At 44.3% G+C, this 18,723-nt stretch overlaps 1 long non-coding RNA gene across 1 annotated transcript in view; it reads right to left on the reverse strand.

Moving 5' to 3' along the window:
* The window catches only part of LOC117802357, a 73,271-nt gene that overhangs the window by 44,176 nt on the left and 10,372 nt on the right, over positions 1 to 18,723 (reverse strand). Inside the window, exon 3 of the long non-coding RNA XR_004625597.1 lies at positions 279 to 372. This is a non-coding gene — a long non-coding RNA (uncharacterized LOC117802357). The remainder of the gene's footprint in view (positions 1 to 278; positions 373 to 18,723) is intronic.

Below are 18,723 nucleotides of genomic sequence, written 5' to 3' on the forward strand. Positions count from 1 at the left end.
TTAGGGCGACTGTTCTCTAAGTCACAGCAGGGACCCTGCTTAGGGGCACGCATTATCTCCAGAAATAGTACGGCTCAGCACAGGTTTCTTAAATGTTTGCAGATTGCAAAACAGCAAACAATAAATTTTTATCCGAAACACCTGTGAACATTTTCTGAAATTAGCTGAGAAAAAGCAAACGAAATTCCAGCCCTTCCCCTTCAAACTGACATATCCAACAAAAACAAAAAGGAACCCATTAACTTTGACCTTGCTGTACTGAAAAAATGGTGTCTTACCTTGTTTTCCTGAGGACAAATGAAGCACATATGTAACTTCGAGTTGTTTCTTTTCTCCTGGCACACTCGTGCATTGTTCAGGGAATAGCTTCTGCTAAATGGTAATATAGGAACAATGCAAAAATGAGAAAAAAATGGGATGTCAGTCTGGGTTTATCACAGATGGGTCCAATGACTTCTCTTTGGGTCCAGGTTCCTCCTTGGTATAGGTGGTGGGGTGGGGTGGGAGGTGATGAGGGTGGGTGTGGGTGGGATTAGTTTAGAACTCTGTGGTCCAACGTGGTAGCCACTGCGGCATGTAGCTATTTTAATGTAAATTAATGAAACAGAACTAAAAATTAAAATTTTCAAGGGTTCGAAAGCCATGTGCGGCTAGTGGCCACCATGTGGGATGGAGCGGATGAAACATTTCCATCAGTGCACAGAGCTGTATTTGCTGCACCGGGCTTAGATTGGAGAGCACAGGTATCTCCCCTTTTCCAAAGTTCGAGTTATGTCCCCTTGCTTTTACAAAAGACCTGTGCTGGCTCACTGAAAGAAATCCGAACAGGATTTCGTTTTTATGAAAAAAGGCATTCGGTGCCTGTTTTGCAGAGGAGCGAGAGTGGTGCTGGGGAGCTCCTTCCCCAGGATGACGCTCGGCATCTCAGCACCAAGCCACCATCGTTTTTAGCTGTGCCTGCGAGCATCTGGGCTTTATCTTGATTTATTTTATGCTTCTGTTAACAAGATGTGTCCTAAGGTATCAGAAAAGCCTAGGAAGGTTATCTTTGGGTCTGGGAATGCTCAAAAAATTTTCCATATAAATTAATGGTAATTGCTTCTTTGTAGTTACCAACTCAGCTTGCAGAAGGTTTCATAGGAACACTCTACTTCCAGATAGTGGGAGGAACCTGTGATGAATTACAATCTCCCACTCCTCTCCATTGTGTTCCTACGACAGGCATTGCTAATCACTCACAGTATTCTTTCCTGTTGCCCCCGATGGGTCTGCACTCTCCTCAGAGATCCTGAAATATGTGTGTGAGACAAACCATGTACTTCCAGGGAACCAACGTGAGTTCTTCACCTTTTTTTGTGTGCTGTGGCCACCCTTTGGCACCCTTTGGCAGTCTATAGATTCCCTTCCTAGAAAAATGTTTTTAAATGCATAAAGCAAAATAGTAAGTATTACAAAAGAAACCAATTATGTTGCCATAGCTTTCAATATAATTGCAAAAGCACAAATGTTTGATATAATAATAACATGCTTCATTACTAATGTACCAAATAACAAGATCTGCTGGCACATAATTTTTTACTTATAATGTTATAATTTTGCCATAATTTTACAATAATGTTGAAAGTAAAAGATATTTTGAGATTTTTATAATAACCATAATGAGGTATAAAAAGGAGTATGACTTCTTTGGTGAAGAAGTCACAGGTCCTGCTAAAGTAATTGTCATGTGTTACCTTCACTCCTAATGGAAGGAAGGGCTAAATTATAGTAGTTAGTGAAACTAAAGATGCAATCTTTTTCCATCCAAATTCATGGACTCACTGATTTCTATAGACAGATCCCATAGAGTTGCATGGACCCTGGTGAGGAATCACCCTTTGTCAGGTGATCTGTGAAGTCCCAGATTTGTCTTTTTGTGACCACATAAAATAAATTCCTCCCATTTTTTCATGCACTATGGAGCAAGAGTGTACCAAGACTCTTCACAGACCTCCCCCTTCTTCAAGATAGCCCCATGTAGTTGAAAAGACATGGGGTGGGGTGATGGGGAGGTCTGCTAAGAGTGGGGAGGGCAGAGGGAGTGGAGAATGAAGAAGGGGATCAGAAGACAGGAAATCTCGGCCATGTCTGTGGTGACAAATGCAAAATGAATGTCACTTTCTGCAGTGAAGATGGGAGGAGAGGGGTTAATTGTCACTGCGGACCATGGCAGACCACAAAGTCATTCCCTCCACAAAGAACTCAGAGTTAATTCCATGAACTCAAGGTATAAAGTTAGAAAACCAAATGGTCAGAATCTGGAGATGACACTCCCTCCTTTTAGTGCCCTCCCCCACCTCAAATGGCCTTTTATGTCATGAACTTTCAGTGCTTTTTGGACGGTTTTATGTCTTTCTCAAAACAAATGGAATGCCCATTAGTGAAAAAGAAATTTCTACAAACACCAGTGGCAGTGTGGGAATAAATATTTATAGCCTGGGCTCTGAAACCAACATATTCTCATTATTTATAGAACTTTGAGCCAGGCCTATGCCATGTGAAAACTAATTTACGCAAGAATTTCTTTTCAGTTTATAAGAAGCACTTGCCTGCCACTTTCTTCTGGGAATCCTGACAGATCACAAACTCAGTCAAACTTAGAAAAAATTAGCTGACTGCAGCAGAAATACCCAGATCAAACCTGATTTCCCATTAACACTTCATGATCTTTGAGCCAAGCAGGAACTATTTCCTCCACAGTTCTCCCTCTGGCACAATGTCTCTCATGCCAGCCAAGGAAAGGTCCTCTATTTCTCTGACAAGGCCACTCTGGTGTGTTCAGAATGCATTATTTTTTTCTTGCAGTTCTTTGTCATTCATTTACTCATTCGTTCCTTCTGCAAATAATTGCTTTGTAGTCATTGTCTTTTCAGCTCAGGATTAGACGTTGAGGGGCTGGGAACTAACACTGATTGCATACTTTCTATGTGCCAGGCCCAGGACAATGTCTTTTTCATCTGGTATCCCATTGCATTCCCACAACCACCCTGCAATGTTGGAATTACTGTCTCTAGTCTTATATATGAAGAGCTTAAGGTTCAGAGGTACAGTAATTAACTAGTTAACTATGCAGCTATTAACAAGTAATAACTACTTAACTAGTTTTCTAGAAAGGGAAACATGTATAATATGATTCTGGGGACCTGAAATCTAGATGGGGGGGACACTATTGAAATAGCTAAGGATAGCTATAGCTAGAACGTAGATAGGGAAATAATTAAATTGTAGTGCCAGAGAGGGAGATTATTTGAAATGAGAAAAGAGGTAAGAAAGGTCTAGGGATCACCATGGACTAGGATGGCCAGCAAAGGGGCTGCCATCAAAGGATGGAGAACGGGAAGAAAGAGGACATTATGAGTGGCGGGGTGGTGGGGAGCAAAGGCCAGAACCAGAAATCTCCTGCAGTTTGAGAGATGGAGTGGAGTATGTCATGAAGGTACAAACTGGTTGAAGTGATATTCCTTAGCATAATGGCTTCTCTGCACTCAGTACTAAATAAATACCCAATAAAGGAACAACCAGATGCCTAAGAGAGTGAAAGAGGGAGTGGACAGATACTGGTGTGTGGGTGGGAATTAAGCTGGCTGGATGTGCGTGGACTGGGTTAAGAAGGACTTTGTCAGACTGAGGACTTGTGTGTCCACTCGTAGGAACACACTGTGATCCCCTCTCCCCTCGAATTTATACCACATAGGACTTTGGAGATAGATTTGTTCTGTATAGAAGGGATCGCATGATTATTCCTGATGTTTTATTTGAAAAGCATACCTTAGAGTCAAATACATTAACATCATGAAATCAAAATCCAACCTAACAAAGAACTTATGTAGCTATATTTTTTAGAAAAGGAGTTGATATGTACAACTCCCGAGATAGCCCATGATAGAAGAGTGAAGTAAATCGTGGGGCAAGACGGGAGACAGGGAGATGAGTGAAGAGCTGGGGGTGGTGACAGTGAGAGGTACTGGAGAGCTGGCAGTGGGGATCGAGAAAAGCAGGTGAATTCTAGGGTTATCGTAGAGGCAGAATCCACAGGACATGGTGACTGATGGATGGGAGACATGAAGGACACAAGGGGGTGTCAAGAATAATTCACTCCTGGGCTCCCAGAGTGGATGAAGGTGCCATTTGCAGAAATGGGAGAACATAGGAGGAGCCGATGTGTGGGGGGAAATGATAAATCTGGTTTTCAATAGGTGAGTGTGAGATCTTAATAAAGCTATTCATTGGTTATATGGGCCTGAAGCTCAGGAGAGACGTCTGAGCTAGAGGCATAGATTTTTAAAAATGGACTGCGCTCCCTTGGCAGTGTGTGTAGAGTGAGAAGTGCATCTAGGACAGGAGTTCAGGGAACCCCAACATGTAAGGGCGGATAGAAGAATAGGAACATGGAATAGAGACTGATAAGGGGTGGTCAGAGAAGCAAGAGAAAAGCCAGGGAAGGGAGGTTGTGGCATGAGATGGTGCTAAGAGGTCAGGTAAGAAAAGGACTTAACGGTATCCGTCCACTTTAGCAACAAAAAGGTCACTGTTGACTTTGGCAGGGACAGTGTGCACGCAGTAGCGGATCCCGAAGCCAGATTAACTGGTTTGAGGAGCAACTGGGGGGTGAGGAGTTTAGCCAAGTGTTGAAGAAGGTAGGCTGTGAAGGGGCTAAGATAGAACGTAACAGCTGAAGAGAACAAAGGAGAAGGAAAGGTTTTGTTAAGATGGGACAGACATAAACCTCTTTAAATGCTGTTAGGAGGGGAGCCAGTGGACAGGACATAGAAAAGACCTAGAAGGACATACGCCAAAATGTTAACAGTGGTTATCTGTGGGAAGTGGATTCAAGAGACCTCTGAATGTTCAGAAACAGCCCCAATGATGTTCGACGGAGTTTTGGCATTGTCTATTTTTTATTGCTACAGAATTCTCTAAATCGTGTCCATTGACCCATAGCTTCAGTGATATATGCGGAGATGTGACAAATGGGAATGTCCTACCGCCTCTATTGGTCAGCAGGGGACTGAGTCTGAAGCATTTGTGATGATGTATCCTGGTGGTGGCCCTTCCCACGCTGAGTCGGGGCTTCCTGTGTGACCAACAGAATATTGTAGAAATGAAAATTAAGCCCAAAGAGAGGTCCTAAAAGGCACTGCCACTCTGGCCGTGGTCTCTTGTATTGCTCACTCTGGACGAAGCCAGCTGCTGTATCTTAAGGACACTCAAGATGCCCCTCGGAAAGGCCCACACAGAGAGGAACAGGCCCCTGGCCGATATCTGGTATCAACACGCCAGTCATGGAGTGAGCTTCTTTGGAGATGGACCCTCCAGCCCCCCTCAAATTTCAGGTGCAGCCCCAGCTGACACTTGATGGAAACTTCCTGAGGGACCATGAGCCAGAACCTGTGGCTGAGCTGTTCCCAAATGCCAGACCCACAAAATTCATGAGAAATATTAGTGATTATTGTTTTAAGCTGCTGCTATGTGTTGGGGTGACTTGTCACGCAAAAATAGACAACTAATGTGGGCACCTTACACACTGTATGGGCCCACTGGTGGCTCCATCCACCAGACAATGGTCTGGATGCATGGCACTTCAAGATGGACAGGGCGATTGTGCGTGACATTCAAATAATGGGCCACACGCTCAGACATCCTTCTGTGTGTGCAGCACACTTCTCCTGCCCCATCACATACACACACACACACACACACACACACACAAATACTGATAACATTGGTTGTTTTATAGATGGTATTGAGTGTGTAAGTGCGAATGACTCAAATATGAGTCAAGTATGTGTGGAGGCTTTCTGATGCCATAGTTTCAGGATGTAATTTTGATGGAAGTGGACTTGAACAGTTTCAAACTGCATAATTAATCACATTCCATTTCCATGACAACTACCAGTTAATCACGCCTGTTGGTGTGAACTTTTAGCCTGTGGGAGTGTAGGCCTTCCTAGCTCACAAGGCAGAGCAAATTATGTTAGGCTTTCATTTTTAATAAAATGGCTGGCAGTAGAAGGAAGGGGTGGGCTGGGGGGCTGATGCCCGGAAACCAGTGGACCACCTGGGAATTCAGCACCTGGGTGTATCCAACCCCCTACGGTCAGCACCCGCTGCTTTCACACCTGTTTTCCCACTGCTGGCATGGTGCTTGGCACATAATACTGGCTCGTTGAACATTTGTTGAACAAATAGCAGTTGAATGCATAGTTCCAGCTCTCTTCCCCCTCCCTCACTGTACTCTTAGAGTTTAATAGAAACCCTGGAGAAGGGTTCAACCTGTTTCACCTCTGCAGAGGGGAATGAAGGATAGTGCGCTTCACACAGGAGTTGAAGCATTTCCCCAAGGCCAGTGTGACAGTAGCACCTTCCCTGTCCCATTCCCACCTCCTCACGCATCAGGGAAGGGAAACTGGGATATGGAGTCAGGCTCCTCCCATAATTCCCTCCCCTGTCTGTGAACACAATACCTGGCACACAGTGGGCCAGGTATGCACTCGATGCCCGATTGAATGAGTGGATAGATGGAGCACCCCTGGGAAAGTAGGTCAACCACAGCTGTGGTGGCAGAGCCTTGGGGGTGTCTGGAATATCTGAGGGAAGGTCTAGTGAAGAGATTCAAGATAGATCCATTCTCATCCAGCTAGGCCCTCCTGGTTTCAGTGTGTAGCCCACGGGTAGAATGTGGTTCCTGGGAGGCACTTTGATTTCCAGAACAAGTGTGGCCAAGTCTCTCTCTGTCCTTTGGAGGAAGGCGAATCTCCCTCAGGGCAGTTAAAAGACTTGTGCCTGGCTTTGGCCATTGTGGTCATTTCCAGAAGGAAACAAAAATATTTTCCCACCCCCATACCCTGGCCACTGCAAGGCAGGGAAGCCACTTGCCAAGTCAGACAAAGACATTCTTGGCTCTCTCTGGGGCATTCTTTGAGCTCATCACCTGGACCTGATGACAAGAGTCGGGACCTGCCGTTGTAGGGCTTATGTGCCAGGGAGCTCTGATGGGTCAGAGCAAGGACCAATAACACGCCGTTCTTTGCCCTCCACGATGATTTGAAGATCTGCCGGAGAGATGGACAGCTGGAGATTGGCAGGGACAATTGTCCTGGATTTAGGTAAACTAGGGACACCAGGCTGCCTCGTACTAGAATATTTGTAGCAAGAACAATTGTTTTTGAAATTAGATACCTCATAATAACCAACTCTTGCCTCTCCATTTATAAATGATGGAGGCAGCTGGTCCTGAGGCAAGACAAACACTACACAGGAATTAGAACAGCTGTGCGTCCAGACCAGTCCAAAGGTGATGGGTAAATTGAGTATGTTTCTGCTGTTGTTAGGTGCCCTTGTGGGGCACATTTTGAGCCCAGGATTCCCCTGTGCTCACTCCCTCCTCTACTTGATCAAAATTTCCTTTCAATTAAGGATCTGCTATCAACCTTATTTACCATAGTGAGAATTAAAGCCATTAAGCCTTTTCTCTGAATGTGGCTCTAATGAGTTAGTCTCATCTGTGAGAGGTGGTCTGCTTTGATGAATCAAAGGCCACAGTGCAAATCTTGCTTAATTTAAAGAAACTCTGGTCTCAGTACATTAGAAAAAAAACAAGTTAAACAGTTTTCACTCCTTCAAAGAACTTTTAAAATACATGAGGTAACTTTTTAGCTTCTTGTAAATTTGGGAAGTAAGGTGGATAATTATTTTTAGCCTCATGCTGCAGAGAAGAAACTGAGGCAGAGCATTTACATGCTGTGCACAAATTCCAGGGTGAATTTTCAAGGTGGCATTAGCATAGTGGGAGTCCTGACCCAGGACGGAGGTCTTTCCAGGGACCATACATTCCTGGGTAGGCCAAAGACAGCTGCACACATCGGCCCTCTCGAGCAGGAGCCAAATGTTTCACGTCCAACTGTCCCTTCACTCACACATCAGGCCCAGGGGGTGGGGTGTTGCCCCCATTTCACACCTACAGGCATGTGGGCTCAGAGAATTGAACCAACTTGCCCAATTTTCACAGCCAGAAAGTGGCAATGCTGAGATTTCAATCAAGGCGTCTCTGACTCCTAACAGGTATTTTTTTTAATGATTTTTTAAATTATATTATGTTAATCACCATACAGTACAACCCCAGATTCCGATGTAAACTTCGATGCTTCATTAGTTGCGTATAACACCCAGTGCACCATGCAATACGTACTAACAGGTATTTTTTGCTTTTAGTGGGTCACTTAGACTCCCCAGGCCCCTCTCAGCATCTGAACAGAGGGGGATGGGAATTAAACATGAGGCTATAACTCCCAGGCCTCTAGCTCTGGTGGGGACGGTTGATGGGGGGCTCAATGGGCACCTTTCCAAGTCTCTCTGTAACTGTGGAGTTCCCATGGATATGAAGGTCTCCTGAGTTGGCTGGGGAAAAAATGTACCTCTGGCTTTTTGAAGCCACATTTATCATCCCGTAAAGGCAGAAGAGGGTAAAAACAAAATATGGGAACAAGTGGTTTCCTGTGGAGAGAAGGGACTAGCCCCGCTGTGTTGTTTATTTATACAGGATGGCAGATGGAATTCCTCTTCTGAATGCCTTGGGTGAGGGTCTCCAATACTCTGAATTCCTCCTCTGTGCCGGCACAAGACAGGGAGTCTTGTATAATCAAGAAAGGGCTTCAGTGTCTGCTGCTCCACAAGCCTCTCCCTGCCCTCATGAGCTTGTTAATGAGAAAGGAAAGGTCATGGCCTCTCTAGCAAACCCCACCAGCAATTCACTGAAATAGTCACGGTGTCTCCCAGACCGTTTATATTCATTCATTCATTCATTCACAAAACACGAAGTATCCATTTGTATGGGGTGCGATGGCATTTACATGTATATTTATATGTACACATACATAAGATACACACATATGTGTACATATTACATACAAATAATAACTACCTAATATTTGGATGATACTGACTAGGTCCACAGGCACTGTTCCAAGAAATGTACATGTAACAACTCATCTCATTCTCATACTATCCCTATGAGATATTTTATTACCCCCCACTTATGGATTAGGAAAATGAGGCAGAGTACGGTCAAATATCTTGGCCAAGGCTACTTCTAGGTTTGAACCCGGTCTGCTTGAATGCAATGGAGCGCTCTTACCCATCATAGAACGCCATCTGCGCAGAGACAAGAAAGCCCGACTAACAGGTGTGGACAAACACCTGGGAAGTATGGAGGAGGGCGGGACCCTGTGCCTGGGAGAGAAGCTCCCAGGAGCTTCTCTGGGAGAGAGGCCAGTGGGGAGGTGGTCTGTGAACTGCGAGCTTTCCTGCCCAGAGGACCAGCGGTTGCTTCTGGGTCTCTCGGTGAGAATGGAAAAACAACACGGACAGTGGTAGTGATAGTAGCAATGGTAGTAATAATTACGCTGGGGCACTTAGTTTGTCCAGCACCGTCCCGGTAGAGCTGCAGCTGAAACCCAATCTTTGAAGGGCAACATCTGTGCTGGCTGCCGTAAATGTTATGTCATTTAAGCCACTCAACAATTTTGTGAGGCAGCTCTCACCATTCCTGTTGTGGATATAGGGAGACTGGGGCTCAGAGGTGTTACTGCATCCTTCAATGGCCTGGTTAGGATGGAGCTGGATTGGGATCCAGGTCTGCCTGACCTCCCCACGTCAACCTGCTACCATTTTAAAGTACAATCTTTCTAAACTATGCCTCAACTGTACCTTCCTTAGTAATCATAGCACAGTGCAGTTTCACCTTTTCTTGTTGACTCAAAGCCATGCCTGTGAACACAAGCCATTGTCAGTGGTGTGTGCTCACACAGTAAGGAAGGACCTAGTAATTGGCTTGAGCCATCACAGACTTGGCCTGAACAACTCTGCTGCTCCCTACCTCCCCAGAGATACTTTAGGGATTATTATTTTTTTTTATTTGACAGAGATAGACAGCCAGCAAGAGAGGGAACACAAGCAGGGGGAGTGGGAGAGGAAGAAGCAGGCTCCCAGTGGAGGAGCCCGATGTGGGACTAGATCCCGGAATGCCGGGATCACGCCCTGAGCCGAAGACAGACGCCTAACGACTGCGCTACCCAGGTGCCCCACTTAGGGATTAAGCTTTATGGGGTGACGGAGCTTTATAGCCCTATAAGTAGCTCAGTATCTTTTGTCCTTAGAGTTGTTTTTTCAGAGTCCCACCCTGTGACCTTCTTTGTTCTCTGTCCTCTCTTCTTGAAGCCGAGGGCCTGTGCATCCATTTCTGTAACTTCCACACATCCAGACTTGCATTTCCCCATTCTCTCTGGGATTTAGGGTGGAACCCCATAAAGACTGCCCACGGAGACCAAGTAAAATGTGCTCTCTGCCCAAGGAAGAATCGAGTGTACTAGCTCTGAGACAATTCCTTGATTGGGCTTCCCAGAGAAATTTCTGGTTTATACCTCCCGACAACACTGTCCTAGGTGGAGACAGTGGCCTTTCCATTGACAGGTTTGAAACAGAAACTCAGAATGTTAAGTGACTTGCTTAAACTCATGAATTGGGGTTTGAAGTCAGGTCATTTTAATGACCAGCTTTTTGCCATTCTCACTAGGTCAGTTTTCAGCATGTGACAATGATCCGGCACTCCTAGCCACGCACTTGTGGCTTCACTGGGACAGTGACCTAAGATAGGGTTGAATCAGGGTTGGAATCCTGGCCAATAAATTTAATGAGCTCCAAAATAACTTCCTTGGCTCAAAAACATCTCTCATGGACCCTGAGGCCACTCTGTGAGACACTGAGGCTCTTTAAAAAAATTTTTTTTTAGGACACTAAGCCACTATAGTGCATTAACATGCTAGTCATAATTAATTTATCATTCATTCATTCATTCATTCATTCATTCATTCATTCATTCATTCATATGCCAGGTATCAAGTATCCTGGCCTGTAAGAGTAAATAAATAGTTTCAACCTGATTCCGTGTGTGACAGGAACCTCTGCCCTTCCTCGCTTCTTTTCCCATGGAGTCTGATGAGGAGGAGAGCTTGAGTTTTTCCTTATCACCCTGGGCTGAATTTGTTCTGAGGACGCACTGATTTCTCATACCATTCTCTCTGGCTTCACCCCAGCTGTGCATTGATTTCCCACAGAAATCAAGGTGTCTACGAGTGCAGTACATTTCACTGAAGACTCAGCATACAGTGAGGGATGGTTCCATCACACCCTCGAGACCACAAACACCACACTCTCCGGCTCTTACAGAGTCCCTTGTCTATTCCTATTTACTCGGTTCCTGCCATGTTTATTGGCTCTCCCCTTCCTCTTTTTTCTCCTCTGTTCCACCCCCCTCCCAATTCTAGTTTATTTCTTATGCTGAGCAAATGATTGTGTTTCCTCTAATCCTTATCTCCCCAGATCACATTTTCTCCTTCTGTTACACATTAATTCATTTATTGATTCAACAAGGATTAAGTAATATCTACTATGAGGCACCATGTCAGGCACTGCTGGGGATACAAAGATGAATTTGACAAGGATCCTGAACCCATGGAGCTGATAATCGAGCGCAGGAGATAAGCTATGTGCGGAGTAATGGGAACATAAGGTAGAATGTGCTAAGAAACTGAAACACGTGGGAAGAGAGGCCATGTTAGAGGTGACCAGATGAACAGGGACCGGAAGGCTTAGATCCTTGCTGGAGGGGGAGAAAAGGTCCGAAGTCTGAGGCAGGGCAACCTGGGTGAAGTGCAATAGTTGGGCACCTGGAGGAGCTGAGGGGGTGGCAGCAAGGACCTGAGAACCTGGGTGCAGCACTCCAAGAAGGGATCAGGGCACGGGAAGTCCTTGGATTGATATTTCTCCCTCCCACCCCCCACCTCCAAATACTGACTCTCCTAGCAGGCTGTGCGAGAGCAGGGTGAGAAGGCAAGTGGGCCCCCGCCCCGGGCAGCATGTCTTAGACCACCCTGACTCTCTGATAATACCATTGTCAAGGCCATCACCCACAACTTTTGTGTGTGTCACTGTTAGAGGAGGCACTTGGCCACATGGCAGATGCTCATGTCTATTTGCTAAATGAAGGAATGGATGGTGAACTGGAACTGACAGTGACTGGTTTTGGTACAAGATCTCATTTTTCCCAGTGAAAGGATAGAAATACGTGGACTGGGCTGGGGGTTATGAAATCTGGGTTTCAGTTCAGAGTTTAGCTCTCTTTTACCTTCTAGCTTGGTTAGGAGATCATTCATTCATTCATTCATTCAGTGGTCCAATGAACACTGAAGATATCTACTCTGTGTCTGACTCGAGGCAATGAAAGCTGAATTGTGGGACAGACAGAAACATAGCCAAATGATGACAAAATTACATACATTTTAGGTAATATAATTTTATAAATATCAGAATGGGGAGGTGCTGTGAGCTTCCTCACAGAATGTTATGAGATCAGACAAGACAGAACAACGGTCGCAACTTCCCTTTGTCTAGCCTGTCTAGGCAGTCTAATTTCAAACAATATCCTTGGAAGCCATGTAAATTACCATGTAATTACCCCATGACACTGGGAAGAGTGAACTCTACTTCATTTTCACAAGTATCATTGCACCAAAGAATAAGATGTAGGACGTATGGGTCACATTTAATGAAAAAAACATACACTAGGTTTTCTTTGATCCTATCCCTTAATAGCCCCCAGGTGAGTTTAGGAGGAGCTCCACCTTGAAGTGGGAGGAAGTCTCCGGTCTGAACATCAGGGAGAGGAGTGTGATGCTGTGTGTGTGGGACGGAGGGTGCAAAAAGCATCCGAGCTCTGCTCCCGTGCACTGGGTTGAGATAATAGCATTCACTCCTTATTCTAGAACTGTACTGGGACTCAGCTTGCATTTTTACTGTGTATATCTGTCTGTATGATGTATATTTGCATAGAAGCAAAGACTGAAAAGACATGTACCCAAATGTCATTAATAAGAGCTGCCCGTGGAGTTCATACCATGTATTAAGTGCTTTATAAATATTTCAGTTAGTCCTTGTAACAAGTCTATGCATTCGATATTCTCCCTGTTTGACAGATGAGGAAAACACGGCCTTAAGAGGCAGAGCTGCTTGCCTGAGATTGCACAGGAGTAGGTCATGGAGCTTGTGTTCACTCGGAGCCCAGGCTGCCAAGGACCCCCAGGAGTGCTGGGGTATGGAGTGACTTTTCATCTCCGGGTGGTGGAATGTTGGGTGGTTTTAAATTTTTTCTTCTTGGATATCCCTATTTTCTCAATTGTGTTAAGTGAATAAATATTCCCATTTGAAATGAAGAGAGAGACAGGAGTTATGGAAAGGTTTCTTCTTCTCATGTCTTCAGGACTAATCTAGGGGATTGTCTCAGCTTGTCTTGCATCCTTCCCCCCAGTGTTCCTGGGGTGCCGGCACCGCCTGGCCCTCTGCCAGGAACTGGGCACCAGAGTCCTCATCTGGAAGGAGCTCACTGTCTCACGCAGCCTCTGGGGTCACAGGGGTGGTGTCGCTTCTTCAGATCAAAGAGTCAGGACCCCGAAGGAATTGTGTCAATCACCGTGGGACAAGATGGCAGTGGCCACATTACTTCAGTTATTAAAAATGTGTGCATAAGATTTAAAGTAGCCAGATCTCAGTGTTAAACATCATTCCTGTGTTGAAAAGCCCAATGAAAGTTAAAAAAAAAATGTGACCAAGAGGCAAAAAAATGAGAGAGCCAAAGTCAGAAGATCAGCCCTGAAGAAAAGCGGTGTAATCATGGATGTGGGAGGAATTAGAGTAACTGTAGGCACATGCAGGTGTAAGTTCACAGCACCAAATCCAAAAAGCTAGAAGAAATGGTGAAGCAAAAATAAGCACAACAGGAGATGAGAAACTTGAATGGATCAATACCGTAAATTTATATACAAAAGCTGATAAATCTGGTACAAAATCAAACACTAAATAATCTAACTCGTGAATAGAGAATGGACACATCCTTACATATTTGGAGTAAACCCTTTTGGTCAAAGTGTATTATTCTTGTAATACAAGGCAAATGTATTATTTAGGTTTCTACTTCTGTATTCATCCGTAACATGACCAGACCAGTAGAGGTTGACAAGGCGTTCAGTAAAATTCAGAGGTCTTCCCTAATAACAGTCCTAAGAAGAAGAGAAGGAAATAGCTAAATACGATAACTGCTCTTTATCAAAACCCAACAGCAGACATAACAAATGGTGATATGTTAAAAACATTTCCATTTAAATCAGGAACAAGGCAGGAGTGTGCGCTATCCCTACTATTGTTCAACATTGTGATGTTTGGGGGTTCTAATAGGTGCAGTAAGATAAGAAAGGGACATTGTGGGGAGCACTGTGCAATGTAAAAGACTGTCAAATCAATACGTTGCACAACTGAAACTAACACTGTATGTTAATTATACTTAGACAAGAAAGTGAAATAATTTGTATATGATTTTAAAAAAGATAAACTTGCCCATTTTACTGATGCTATACTTTGGGGGAAAAAACAGAATTAATAAGGAAATTTGGCACTTGGTACTGAGATAAATATTTTATTTTGAGATATGGCCTTTTTTCTATACTAATAGTAGACTACCCATACACAGAACTGGAACTAACTCAATGATAACAGCATCTAAGCTATAATAAACTTAGGAATCAATTTCAAAAGACAGGTACACAAATTACATGAAAAAACATAAAATCTTATTTAAATTCTTAAATAAGAACTGAACAAATGGGCTTTTTTTTTTCAGCCGGTCGCCTGAGTCGAGCTGGATAGGTACCAGACCAGCCTGAACATCCACGGAATCAGCCTGAGATGCAGGAAGATACATCTGGATCTGTACAAATGAATGTCTCCAGCGCTGAGTATTGAGGTACAAAGCGGGGAGCCGTGAAACCGCGCACAGATATCGGAAGATAAACAGAAGGGGGAGGGAGCCTCCATGTTCGGGCACCGAGAAGCGGTAGCCACGTGCATGGGGGAGCGGGCGGACTCACGGACCGGCACCCGCAAGAGAGAAGACTGAGACTGTGAGCTGGGGAACGCGCGAGACCAGACTGAAACGGAGCTCCGGTGCGCTCATTGGAACCAGACTGAAACCAGGAGCTCCGGAGCACACGGGGGGCGGGTGGCAGCTGGCGATCTTAGAAACACAAAGGAAAGAGATGCGACAGCCCTGGAAGCGAGCGCTGGGATGCCGGGTGTGGGGCGCACATCCCTGGACGCTGCAGGGTTGAGCAGCAACAACAGAAATAGAGTTAAAGTGGCCAGAACATCAGTGGAGAACGGGCCGCGATGCCTCTGTTCTGAAACAGAGGCTGAGATTCGGCCGCTGCTGCTCTGACTCTCAGAATAGGCACAGCAAACTTCCAGGGAAAGCCGCCAGAGAACAAAAGCCTGGAAATACCGGCTCACAGGGTGCCCATCCCCATCCCCCCTCCCAGGGGACATGGAGACTCTACCCAAACAGGGTTTCCTGAGTATCCACTCAGCAGGCCCCTCCCCCAGAAGGCAAGCTGAAAAATCAAGAAGCCCACATCCCTAAGATCCCTATAAAACAAGGGCGCATGGCCTGGGTCCTGGTCAATAATTTGCGCACTGGACAACCCCGCAACCTCTCCTCATCAGAATGACGAGAAGGAGAAATCCCCCCCAGCAAAGAAAAGACAATGAGTCTGTGGGCCTCTGCCACAGAACTAATGGATATGGATATAACCAAATTATCAGAAATGTAATTCAGAGTAACAATGGTCAAGATGATGTGTAGACTTGAAAAAAGTATTAACGAAAATGTAATGAGAATATAGAATCTCTAAGGGCGGAAATGAGAGTGAATCTGGCAGAAATTAAAAATTCTATGAGCCAAATGCAGTCAAAACTAGAGGCTCTGACGGCCAGGGTCACTGAGTCAGAAGAACGTATCAGCGAATTGGAGGATGGGTTAGTAGAAGAGAAAGCTAAAATAGAATCTGGACTCCAAAAAATCCATGCCCATGAATGTAGGTTACGTGAGATCACTGACTCAATGAAACGTTCCAGTGTCAGAATCATCAGCATCCCCGAGGGGGTGGAGAAAAACAGAGGTCGAGAAGAGATATTTGAACAAATTGTAGCTGAAAACTTCCCTAATCTAGCAAGGGAAACAAACTTTCGTGTCCAAGAGGCAGAGAGGACCCCTCCCAAGCTCAACCACGACGAACCTACGCCACGTCACGTCATAGTGCAATTCGCAAATATTAGATCCAAGGATACAGTATTGAAAGTGGCCAGGGCAAAGAAATTTCTCACGTACCAGGGCAAAGGGATCAGAATTTCGTCAGACCCGTCTACGCATACCTGGAATGAGAGAAAGGGGTTGGGGGGGCATTTTTAAAGGTCTTTCAGAGAAAAACATGCAGCCAAGGATCCTTTATCCAGTAAGGCTGTCATTCAGAATTGATGGAGAAATAAAGACCTTCCAGAATCGCCATTGACCAATTTCGTAACCACGAAACCAGCCCTACAGGAGATATTAAGGGGGGTTCTATAAAGGTAAAAAGGCCCCAAGAGTGATACAGAACAGAAAGTCACAATCTATAGACACAAAGACTACAGGCAACATGGCATCATTAAAATCATATCTCTCAATAATCAGTCTCAATGTAAATTGCCTAAATGCTCCCATAAAACACCACAGGGTTGCAGATTGGATAAAAAGACATGACCCATCTTAAAGAGACTCATTTTGAAACTAAGGATACATCCAGACTGAAAGTGAAGGGATGGAGAACCATTTTTCATGCCAACAGACCTCAAAAGCAAGCTGGGGTAGCAATTCTCATATCAGACAGATTNATCAATCTAAATGGCTTAAACTCTCCCATAAAACGCCACAGGGTTGCAGATTGGATAAAAAGACATGACCCATCCATTTGCTGTCTACAAGAGACTCATTTTGAACCCAAAGATGCATTCAGACTTAGAGTAAGGGGATGGAGTACCATCTTCCACGCAAATGGACCTCAAAAGAAAGCTGGAGTAGCAATTCTCATATCAGATAGACTGGATTTTAAACTAGAGGCCATAGAGAGAGATACAGAAGGGCACTATATTATTCTTAAAGTATGTATCCAAGAAGTGGATATGACAATTCTAAATATATATGCCCCCAACAGGGGAGCAGCAAGATACACAAGCCAACTCTTAACCAGAATAAAGAGACATATAGATAAGAACACAGTAATAGTAGGGGACCTCAACACCCCACTATCAGAAATAGACAGAACACCCTGGCAAAAACTAAGCAAAGAAACAAGAGCGTGGAATGCCAGACTTGATGAGTTGGACCTCATAGATATATATAGAACACTACATCCCAGAACCAAAGAATACTCATTCTATTCAAATGCCCATGGAACATTCTCAAGAATAGATCATGCTCTGGGACACAAAACAGGTCTCAGCCAATACCAAAAGATTGAAATTATCCCCTGCATATTCTCAGACCACAACGCTTTGAAACTGGAACTCAACCACAAGGAAAAACTTGGAAGAAACTCCAACACTTGGAGACTAAGAACCTTCCTGCTCAGGAATGATTTGATAAACCAGGAAATCAAAAATCAATTTAAACAATTTATGGAGACCAACGAGAATGAATACCCATAGGTCCAAAACCTATGGGACACTGCAAAGGCAGTCCTAAGAGGGAAATACATAGCCATCCAAGCCTCACTCAAAAGAATAGAAAAATCTAAAATGCAGTTTCTATATTCTCACCTCAAGAAACTGGAACAGCAACAGAGGGACAGGCCTAACCCACTGACAAGGAAGGAGTTGACCAAGATTAGAGCAGAAATCAATGAATAAGAAACCAGGAGTATAATAGAGTAGATCCAAGAACTCGAAGCTGGTTCATTGAGAGAATCAATAAAACTGACAGACCACTGGCAAGACTTATCCAAAAGAATAGAGAAAGGACTGAAATTAATAAAATTATGAATGAAAAGGGAGAGGTCACAACCAACACCAATGAAATTGGAAGGATTATTAGAAACTTTTATCAACAGCTATATGCCAAAAAACTAAACAATCTGGAAGAGATGGAGGCCTTCCTGGAAACCTATAAACTACCAAGACTGAAACAGGAAGAAATAGATTTCTTAAATAGGCCAATTAACTATGAAGAAATTGAGTCAGTGATAAACAACCTTCCAAATAATAAAACTCCAGGCCCAGACGGTTTTCCTGGGGAATTCTACCAAACATTCAAAGAAGAAATAATACCTATTCACCTAAAGCTATTTCACAAAATAGAAACAGAAGGAAAGCTACCAAACTCATTCTATAAGGCCAGTATTACCTTGATCCCCAAACCAGGCAAAGACCCCCTCAAAAAGGAGAATTACAGACCGATTTCTCTAATGAATATGGATGCCAAAATCCTCAACAAGATCCTTGCTAATAGAATCCAACAGTACATTAAAAGGATTATCCATCATGACCAAGTGGGATTCATACCTGGGATGCAAGCATGGTTCAACACTCGCNCTCATCCCTGGGATTCAAGCGTGGTTCAACATTCACAAATTGATCGGGGTCTTAGATTTTGACCAGAAGGAAAAATTCAGAAATCATATGATTCTCTCAATAGATGCAGAAAGCATTTGACAAAATACAGCATCCTCTCCTGATTAAAACCCTTCAGAGTGTAGGGATAGAGGGTACATT

Source organism: Ailuropoda melanoleuca, chromosome 5 (genome assembly GCF_002007445.2).
Source record: "Ailuropoda melanoleuca isolate Jingjing chromosome 5, ASM200744v2, whole genome shotgun sequence".
Lineage (NCBI taxonomy): Eukaryota > Metazoa > Chordata > Mammalia > Carnivora > Ursidae > Ailuropoda > Ailuropoda melanoleuca.